Below are 11,380 nucleotides of genomic sequence, written 5' to 3'. Positions count from 1 at the left end.
CTGTACGTTCCCCAGAGACCGCTTCGATCAGCGGATAAATGTTTACTGGTGGTCCCTGGCCCTAAGGAAGCCCGCCTCGCTTCAACCAGGGCCAGGGCCTTTTCAGTCCTGGCCCCAGCCTGGTGGAACACTCTGTCAATGGAGACCCGGGCCCAGCGGGACATATTATCATTCCGCCGGGCCTGTAAGGCAGAGCTGTTCTGCCAGGTGTTCGGTGGTTGAAGGGGGCGGTGCCATGTCGGCCTCGCACCTTTGGGGTGGGGGAGGGTTCTCCCCACCATTGCACTTGGTTAATTTATTTCATTATTGTTTTGTATATTGATTTTAGTATTGTTGTTTTTTGTTTTTATCGATTTTAAACTGTTCACCGCCCAGAGCCCCTGGGATGGGCGGTATATAAATTGAAATATAAATAAAATAAAATAAATAAGTATAATTGTACTAGGTAGTTTCTGTGTTGTTTTATATGTCAGTCTTAGAATTGCTTATGCTCTGTTTCAGCATTTCTTCAACTCTGTATTAGATTTTTGCTGGTTTTAAATCTTGGCAAATTTGCATTGGTATATCCTATTATATTTTTTATTAAGATGTCATTGCAACTGAATGTACTGACTCACACTGTGTAATCTGACTTGAGTCTCAATGAGAAAGGCGGAATATAAATAATGCAAATAAATAAATTCATTCAAGTGTTCAAACAAGATCACGTAGAGTATCTTTACAATAATCCTGTGAGGTAGGTAGCATAATTCATTCATTCATTCTCTGCCCTTCTCCCCAAAGAGGATCCAAAGTAGTTTACATCATTCTCCTCTCCTCCGTTTATCCTCACAACAATCTTGTGAGGTAGGTTAGGCTGAAAAAGTATGACTGGCCCAAGGTTACCCAGCAAACGGAGCAGAAATTCCAACTCGTGTCTCCCAGATCCTAGTCCACCACTCTAATCACTATACCACACTGGTTCTTCCTCTGTTGCAGATGGAGCAGAGTAGAAACTGAGAGTTGATAACAGCGGAAATGTAACCGTTGTAGAGCACCATGGGACCAAGCTATGGAAGATAGGAAGCCATGCGGCAATTGTGCTTATCACAACAGGGTCTCTCAGCTCAAGAAAATATGATATGTTATGATCTGGGCCTTCTCTGTTGTTGTCCCATTGCTGTGGAATAGCCTCCTAGAAGGAGTGAGGCAGGTGCTTACCCTTGAGACTATTTGAAAGGGCTGAAAAGGGCTGTAAAATAGAGCTATTTAAAGAAGCTTATGGGGCAGCTTGAAGGTTGTAGACGTTGGCTCTGGCTTATCTGTTTAATAGTACATATTAATCATTTTAATAGATCATTATTGTTTGTATAGTATTTGTTCTTATTACCTGCTATGGGTCCTAGAAGAAAGGCAGGATATATAAATATTCTAAATAACTTAGCCGGTATATGGACTAAGTTGATGTTTGGGATGTGTAACATTAAAGGTAAAGGTAGTCCCCTGTGCAAGCACCGAGTCATTAATGACCCATGAGGAACGTCACATCATGACATTTTCTTGGCAGACTTTTTACGGGGTGGTTTGCCATTGCCTTCCCCAGTCATCTACACTTTACCCCTAGGAAACTAGGTACTCATTTTACTGAGCTCGGAATGATGGAAGGCTGAGTCAACCTTGAGCCGGCTACCTGAACCCAGCTTCCGCCGGGATCGAACTCAGGTCGTGAGCAGAGCTTGGGCTGCAGTACTGCAGCTTACTACTCTGCGCCACGGGGCCATTATATGTGTAACATTAAGAGAATTTATACAGGTTTTGCTGTCATGATCTTTACCTTGCTACTTGAAAACTGTTACCTCTTCCCTTCCAGGTCTTGCTTAGTGACCTGAGAGTTTGCAGCTTGGTCAGAAGAGGGCAAATGGCTGCTACATCAAACCTTCCAAATGTTTTTAACTAGGCATGGGTACCAGCTCACTGGAACTGGTTACATCCATCTAAAACAAAAGAAACAGTCTCACATTAGAATCCTCTGTGTTCTGCTTCATTCTGTTTTTTTTTACAATGACCATGGCACAGTTGGCGGGCAGCCAAGGTTCCATTGTCACATTCCTACCCAGATTGAAACCGAGGGCATCTCTATCGTTAAAGCAATGAGGCCTATTTTAGGAAATCAAAAACACACATGCAACGAAATCATAAAAGCCCATTTGGATGCTCGGCGAGCGAGCCGATGACATTTACAAGGTGGTGAAGTGAAGGGCCCAGAAACTGCAGCAAGAAGGGGGTTGGTCAGGCGTCACTTGAGTTCCTACTGGTTTTACTTCAATTGAGTAAGACAGCTAGCTCCCAAATTTGGAAGGGAGGGAGGGAGACTCGTAACAAAGACTTTGACTCCAAGTTATGTGGAGCTTTGGGGAGGTGTGGCAATTGCAAGTATAGCTTTAGAAGTCTTCCTATTGGAGCTACATTGATAAAAAAAATCCTGACATTCTGGCATAGATACTTCTGAGTTTACTTTACCCGCCCCCCCCCCCCTTCCAGTATAAAAACTGAGAAAGGCAAAAGTGTGCATGGTAGTGGATCCCTGAGCATAATCACCTGGTTTTTGCATGACTGGAAAACCCTGCATGCTAAAGGCCATTTCCAGTAACATCCCCAGTTCTTCACTATTAATGAAAAACATTGCTGCATCTAAGGAGCTCATTCACATGATTTTCAGTCGGGTCACTGCTGCTTCTGCAATGCTGCTTTGTGTTTGTTTTGTTGCTGGTTTCAATTGTGTGTGTGTGTATTTTAAAGGTTTTTTAAAAAAAAAAAACACTGACTGCTTTGACATTTTATCCAAAACCCTTTGAAATAAAATTAATTATAATAAAGACATTGTTCTAAGAGTTTTCTACTGCCCTTCTCTAGTGACCCCATAAGCTCTTCAGTTTCAGCACCACCCCCAATCACGGAAGGAAGAGACTGAAAGATCAAGGGAAAGTATTACGCATGGAGGCAAAATTGGAAGCATGCTCAGTGTGAATGACTGTGAAATGTGATTGCCTGCACTGTAAGTAATGCATGCATTTGTGTGTCCGTGTCCATGTGTGTGTGAGAGAGAGATGTGTTTTTGGGGCTGGGATCATAGTTAGGGTTGCAAGTCCCTTCACTCTCCCAGTAGAAGACTGGGACGCTGGCTCTTACCTCCCCTCCTTCCCCTTGTGTTAATCTGGCATGCGTGCTCCTAGCTGGCGTGATGACATCACTTCCAGGAAGTGATGTCATCACACGGGTCAAAGGGAGGCCCGGGAGTGCTCCCGCACTCGCCAAAGGGATGAACCGCACCCCGTGGGGCCCAATTTCGCCCATTACGGGGTGCAGGAGCATGCCACGTTTTGTAGTAGGAAATGTAAAAGACATCTACATCAGACCCAGAGAGCCACTGACAGTCTGAATAGACAATATTGACCTTGAGGAACCAAATGTCTGATTCAGTATAAGGCAGCTTCGTGTGTGTGTGTGTGTGTGTGTGTGTGTGTGTGTGTGTGTGTGTGTGTGTGTTTATCAAACTGTTCTGTAAGAAATGCATCTACTTCTACCTTCACATGTTCTAGCCAATGAATGCAAATGCTTTGGGATAATTGGCAAACATTTAGTCAGGTGACGCTTTAAACATGAAAAGGTAGTGCTATTAAAATTATTTGCAATATTAATATTAACTTTTCATTTAGGCATACTAGGCTTCTTGCAGTTCAGGTTCTTTTTGCTTTGTCTTGTTGAACTATGAATCATCTTACACCCTGCAGTGTATCTGCTTTCCAACACTACATTTCTGGCTATATGGACCTGCTTACTCAATTGGTGAGGGATTCTGAATTTCTCAGCCACTGGTTGTGGGAGTCATTGCTCACTCGGGAATCAGAGCCAGAAAACAAAAGTATTTCTGACTTCCAAGAGCATCCAGTCCAAGGACTTTCTGACTTACCCAGAAGATAAGTGAAGCCCCCTCTGGAATAGCTTCAGACAAAGTTTTTTTGGTGTTTGGGGAAAAAAGACCAGGACCATGGGAAATGTCCACCAAAACATCTGGGGATCGGTGGGGCCATGATTCATGCCAGATGTGCCTGGACAGAGAGGAAAGGAAACAGAAGCCAAAATGGCTAAGTAGAGGAGATTGGGTTAACAACAAGTAGTGAGCAAAAGCAGGCTTTTAAGATTGTAAACATTAGGTGATGTTGGATGGGTTTTGTGATGAAAACAAGCAAATTAGAAGGGGAAACTGACAGTGAATGAATAAGAGGGAAATTACTTTAGATGGGAAAGTCCTCTAGGATGTTTCCAGGAATCAAGAGAGGAAAATCCAGGCCTGGATATGAAGGGTCTGGCAAAGATTTTTAAAAAAATATATACAAAGATTTGATGCAACTCTTCTGAAGAAGTCTTCTGAGTTTTGAAGACCTTAAGTGCAATAAAGATATATATTCAACTGAATTCCTACACTGGAAGGTAACTTGCAATTTTCAAGAAATCTCTTCTACATCAACCAGCCTCTCAAGGAGTGAAATACCTGTTGAATGACTACACACAAACTTGCATTAAAAATGCTTTATTATAGCCCTTGATAATACAAGATTCTGTCTTAGTTAGGCTTCACGGTATTGTTTTTGTTAGACATTATTATCCTCACAACAATCCCCCTGTGAGGTGGGTGGGGCTGAGAGAGCTCTGAGAGAGCTGTGACTGACCCAAGGTCACCCAGCTGGCTTCAAGCAGAGGAGTGGAGAATCAAACCTGGCTCTCCAGATTAGAGTCCTGCTTCTCTTAACCATGACACCAAACTGGCTCTGACAGTATATAACCTGACATTCTCTTGCCAATAAGCATTACAGGATACGACTTCTTTCAAGAGAAGTTGTCAACTGTGCTTGACCATCTCATTAAGGAACTCCAGATAAGCTTCTGAGAAACAATATGGCTCCCTGAAATACCACCACTCTTCCTAATACCAGAGTCAGCTGAAGGCCACATATGGCCATACAGACCTAGGTAATGTGTGCTTCAGCTCATCGTCCTTGAGGACATCATCTAGTTAGTGTATTTCACATCCAGCTGATATTTTCACGCTAGTTGGGAAAGTTACTATATACTACTTCAGTGGCTGGAACAGCCCTAGCAGTTTAAAATAGGACATCTGTAGCAGAAGCTCAGGTCTCCAAGCATATTGTTTGGGTTTTAAGCTGCCAGCAGAAATAGCTTGTTAATTGTACCTTTTTCCATTTAATGTAATCATTGCTGTGATGGCCTTGGCCCTAGCCTGGTTTGCTTGTGAGATCTGACAAGCAATAGCAAAAGAGAAGAATTTACCAAAATAAACAGGGGGAATTGTATCCGAGAGCTACATCATGCTGCACAGTTCCTTGCCCTTCTTCCCAACTCAAGGACAAAAAATCAGCAAATTGAAAGGCCACCTTAAATAAGTGCAATGTTGGCTTTTCCTGCTTTCTGAAATTAAATCCAAGTAGACAAGGTGGCAAGGCCCAAAGGCCCAATAGCTGGTTCCCTTCAAAAGCTCTGGACCTTCGAACACATACACAAGAGGAGCAAAGGAAGTAACAGATACTTTGAACATAAATCCAGAGTAGCGAGTTAACATTTAGACAATTCCCACACAGCAACCAAGAACTTATTCTCTTGTTTTTAATAAACTCAGACTGATGAAAAAGACCCAACCATTGGTTGGGATTTACAGTTAAAGTGATTCCCCATATTTTCTGGCACCTTGTATTCTTCCTCAGGGGAAACTGCTTGATTATTTAATTATGAAAACAACACTTTTTGATCTGATTCCAGCTCCATGTCTCTTGTCTTTTACCTGCATTAGGTTTAAGTGTGTTCGTATTGGTGACCATGTCACAGGTCTGTGACCTGACAAAATTAATAGCCTCGTTTTTCATTTTGTTCTTGAATCTCAGGTACTTTGAGGTACCGGAGTGCAAAGCCTAAACGTGTGAATCTGCAAAAAGAGAACCACCGATTTTTGAACTGTATACTGATGTTCTTTAACAGCAATGTGACTCGGAGCAACAAAAATGCCATAAACATCATATCTCATTGAAGAAATTCTGAGGCGAGTCTGCTTGAGCAATGTGAAGGAAAGGATTTAAGAGAAAAGAATTTAAGAGATGGTAACTCTAACTGCCCCCTTATCCCACACCGGCTCAAAGTGCCAAGGGGGTGGCAACGTATGACTTACCATTCGTGGCTGTCGTACGGCTAAGTGCGTTGGGTTGGGGAAAGCAATGGTGAACTACCCTGTAAAAAGTTCACTGCGAGACTCTGCGGATCTCCTTCGATGCGCTATAGGACAGAAAGGCCTGGAGGGGGACGATCTACGGAATAGCCGAGGGTCGGCCGTGACTGTGTGGCTTGGATCGGATCGGGAACTCTAACTGCACATCACGCTAGAAAAAATACCCACCCATAAAAAATAAAATAAAAAGTACTTTGGGAATTGTAAAGATGCTGAGCATTTTCTGTTAGTGACCTGTAGCCAGACTCAGAGAACTACAGTTCCTAGACTCCCTAGAAAGAGAATGGCTATTAAGCCAGTTTAAGTCTGTTATGCATGCACATTGCTGAGATGTTAACTGGGAGCCTTTCTCCTGCAAAAATGATTTCCCCTTTTCTTCTGAGATGACAAAAGTGCTAAGCTGATCAAAGAAGGTAAACCCCTCTAACCTGACCAAAAAGGTAAAGATGTTGGAAATTAAAATTAATGCTGGCATAGTGCAGAGATTCGTGTTGGATTTGGAGTTGCAGGTTTATATCCTGTGGCATGAAATTCACTAAATGATCTTGGGCCGGTCACTCTCTCTGTCAACCTAACTCATCTTACAGGGTTGTTGTACGGGTAAAATGGAAGAGGCGATAACGGTGTAGCAGCCTGAGTTCCTTGGAGAAAGGGCAGGATAAAAATGTACTGAACGACTCACACTCCAGCTCCTAATTTCTACAGTTACCGCTGATTAAAAAACCAGGCTCATCAACAAACAGTAAGGTCTTTCTCCATTTCAGCATTTGCTTCTTTCTTGACAAATCCCTTAAGGCTGGTTCCTCTTTTTAAGCTAAATGTCAACTGTCCCCTAATTGGATTCACTTTCAATACATGTACATCGGGCCATGTTGCTTTCTTTGATCTAATGACCTCCCCCGCCCCATCGCTTGGAGAAAATGGGACAAAGGCCCTGGCAAACCTGCTCAGCGAGATAAAAAGAGCTCTTCTCAGGAGTGTGCCTTGTGCATGCTTCCCAGGCTCACAATGTGCTGACAGAAGATCAGCCCAAAGGTCCTCCCAAGCATGTGTTCTTCCGTGCAAAAAAGCAAGCTGCGCAAAAGCCATCTGCTGCCCTCTCCAGTTGGAAACATCCAATCGCACTCATCCGTATTTTTCAGACTCTGCATTTTGAAATGATATACTTTTTCATACCCCGACCCTGCAAACTGTGACAAACGTTTGAGTTGCTGCCCATCACAGCATCAATTTCCTTGTAAGTGGAGATGTGTGAACTTTTAGATGCTCTGGGGAATTTTGCTAAATCATATGGAAATTCCTTTGGCTTCCTTTCAAATTCCTCAGATGTGTTTCACCTCAGGAGGAACATAAAAATTTTTATTTCAAGTTTAAATGAGATGTCAAAGTACTGAAAGCTTCATAGCGATTGGATCATAAGCGCATCTTTTGACCATATGTGGTGCTGTGGTCTTCTCCCAAGTACCACTGTCAACAAGTTTTATTATCATTAATATTGAGAAGTTCCTGTTAGAGATCAATTAAATCTCTTTCATAGACATTTTCTTTCAAAATCCCTTCAACATTTCACCTGAGGAGGAAGCTGTATAAAATCTGTATTATCCTGCCACGTAGTAAAGGACCATTTTAGCATGTTAGGTACAGTTATGTAATAAAATCTGTGCTAAACCTTGAGGCAAAACAGCCATCTCAAGGGGAACTGAGGTTGCACAGTTCAGCTCATACTACCAACCATTTGCTTCCATTTCACTTTGAATTTGTTTTAGGCCAAATTTTGATGGCAGCGTCATTATTGAGAAAAGAGTACTGGAGACAGTGGTGTTTTATCTATTTATTATTATTATTCTGTCTGTACAAACTTCTAGTTTTCCCCATTGCATACTATAGAATAAACCAAATGGTTGAGCTCTGTTATGCAAGGTAATAGAATTCAAAACAATAATCCTACTGTGTGGTATAGAGAATTTTACCACAGGTCAAGTGCACATCTGTGAGCAGTAGAATGTGCGGTAAAGTGATTATCTTTTTGGGCTCCTAGATTGTCCTCTTAATTAGCACTCACTGCTCCCATATAGTCAACAAAACTGCCTCTGGTTTCTTTCTATTACCCCAAGCTATCTGTATTATCCTACAAATCAGTGGGAATTTGACAACAGATCAGGTGCAGATCTATGACAAAATGTGTTGAAGAATAGTCACCTCTATGCTCTCATAGACTGCCTGTTGAATTATATAGGCAAACATAAAGGAATAGAAGAAATGTTTATTAAATCTGCAGACAATATTCAATTGGGAAGGGTAGCTCATACAGTAGAAGATTGAATCAAGATTCAGGATAACCTTGACAGGGTGGGAAACTGGGCTAAAACTAAATGAGTTTCGACAGAGATAAATGTAAAGTTCTGTATTTAGGTAGAAAAAACAAATGCATAATAACAGAATGGGTGAGACTTGTCTTGGCAGTAGAGCATGTAAAAAGACCTTAAGGGTGTTTATAGATCATGCACTGAATATGAGTCAGCAATGTTAAGCAGCTGCTAAAATGGCAATGCGATTTTGGGCGGCATCAGCAGAAGTATAATGTCCAGATCATGTGAAGTAATGGTATCACTTTAATCTGCTCTGGTTAGACCTCACTTGGAGTACTTTGTTCAGCTCTGGGCACCACAGTTTAAGAAGGACATTAACAAGCTGGAATGTGTCCAAAGGATGCTCACAAAGAAGATGAGGAGTCTAGAGATCAAGTCCTATGAGACAAGGCTGAAGAAATTGGGTATGTTTAGCCTAGAGAGGAGATGACTGAGAGGTGATATAACAGTCGTCTTCAAATATTTGAAGGGCTGTCACATAAGAGGATGGAGCAGAGTTGTTTCCTGTTGTTCTAGAGGGTTAGACCAAAACCAACAGGTTCAACCAAAAGAGTTTCCAGCTAAACATTGAGATGAACTTCTTATGGTTAGAGCGTTTCCTCAGTGGAACAGGTTTCCTCAGGAAGTGAATCTAGCTTCTCCTTTGGAGGCTAGATGGCAATCTGTCAGCAATGCTGATTCTGTGTATAAACTTAGGCAGATCATGAGGCGGTGGCGGCCAAGAAGAGATGAGCCAGCAGCACTTGGCTCTTATGGCATTTTTTATGTGCCCAGGGTAATAATGATTACCATTTTGGAGACAGGAAGGAATTTTCCTCCAGGCCAGATGAGACAGGGATCCTAGAGATTCCCCACACACACACCGTTCCTTTGGGCACTGAGCAGAGGGTTACTGGGGGAGTGGAGGGGAGCTATGAATTTCCTGCATTGTGCAAGAATTGTACTAGATGATGACCCTTGGGGTCCTTTCCAGCTCTATGATTCTAAACTGCCGTTAGCCGAGCTCTCCCAACCAGGAGTACATTGGTTATCTGGATCATCCTCACAAGTGGCAAGGAAGAATTCAGTTTACAGTGCAACAAAATGTAAAATGTGCATTAGAAGGGTTATCTGTATGGGACTTCAGGTTGTTCCATTAACTGTATGCTGCCAATAAGTAGGGTGTGACTTTCCCATGGTGTTCAGTCACAGGCACAGGGCTCATTTTGAGGGGGAACGCACAGGAACGCAGTTCCAGCAGTTCCCCAAAGAGGTCACATCAGGTGGCCCTGCTCACCTGACTCTCAGCCATTTTGGACCCGTTTTGGCCTGGATTGGGGCCGAAATGGCCCGGATTGGGCCTCTGATGGGTGGTGGATCACTCTCCCACTCAGCAGTGGCCCAATCCTGACCATTTTGGGCCCCCTTTTGGCCATTTTCAGCCCCTTTTGGCCATTTTGGGCCCAATTTTGGCCCTGAATGGCCAGGATTGGGTCCAAAACAGCCAGGATAGGTGATGTGGCATATGCTAATGAGTTACGCTAATGAGTTCCTCCTGCACTTTTTCTACGAAATTACCCCTGAACAAGCACATTAACTGTACTCTAAGACAACCTGCCCTGGACTAAATGCGCTGATGTTACTTGATTGTCTATATTACATCCTAGTGCTGAAGAGCATTTGACATCAGGTGCAGATCTGTGGTAAAATGCATGACAAGATGGCTATCTACATTGGGTCCTTGATTGCCTCATTAACCAGTATTCACTACTCCCATGCACTCCACTGAACTTGCCAAGGTGCACTTTTTCATGACAAATTCATGTATTGCAAAGAATTTCACCACACACCAGGCGCAGTTATGAAATTAAATGTACAGTGAAACGATTGCATATATGGGCTATCTAAATTGCCCCATAGAGTCAACCAAGTTACCCCAGATCCTGGGACCCAGGATGAGCTTTCTCACTCCACAGTAGTTACTCATGTTATAATAACACAGCCAAACAATAAGAATTTTATCATGGAGAAGCAGCTGTGAGGGGAAAGTGTGACAAAATCCGAGACCAGGTGGTGAGGGAAACTATAGCAGTTTAGATACAATAAAATTGGTTAGTCTTAAAGGTGCTACTGGACTCTTTTTGATTTTGCTACCACAGACTAACTCGGCTAACTCCTCTGCAGTTGTAAGATAAAATCATACACAGTCATTCTTTGTGGGGGTCCCCTTGTGGAATGGCCTGCCTAATGAGGCAGATATCAGCAGCAAAGAGCAAATAAATAATAAACAATAAATAATAATAAAATAATAATAAAAGCTGAAGATATAAACTTGAAATTAGTGATGATGATAGCTATAGCAATAATAATAAAAAATCTGACGCTATCAGCTGGAAATGCCCCCCCCTTCCCTTTCCCGCCTTTTATTCCCTTCCAAGCCCGCCAATTTATTTGTCTCCGCCCACCACTGCCTTCTGGGTCCCGCCCATTTCACACTCACTTCCCCCCTTTCTCCGCCTGCCCGACCCTCTTTCGTCATTATTTCCAGAACTCTAGAATTATTGCTGTTCTAGCCTTCACTGTCTCTATGGTAAAAAGCAGTCTTTGTGGGGGAGGGAACCCCTCCCTAAATTCCAAGAGCGGGAACGGGACCAGGGTCTCGATCATGCTTTTCCCTCCACCTCTATGGTTGAAGCCGTTCAACTTTGAAAGCGGGGCTAAACGGCTCAAACGGAAACCGGAAGTTCTCTGTCTCCGC

The sequence above is a fragment of the Eublepharis macularius genome, chromosome 5 (genome assembly GCF_028583425.1).
Source record: "Eublepharis macularius isolate TG4126 chromosome 5, MPM_Emac_v1.0, whole genome shotgun sequence".
In the NCBI taxonomy this organism is placed as follows: Eukaryota; Metazoa; Chordata; class Lepidosauria; order Squamata; family Eublepharidae; genus Eublepharis; species Eublepharis macularius.
The sequence above is the reverse complement of the archived record's forward strand: the minus strand, read 5'-3'. Positions refer to the sequence as shown.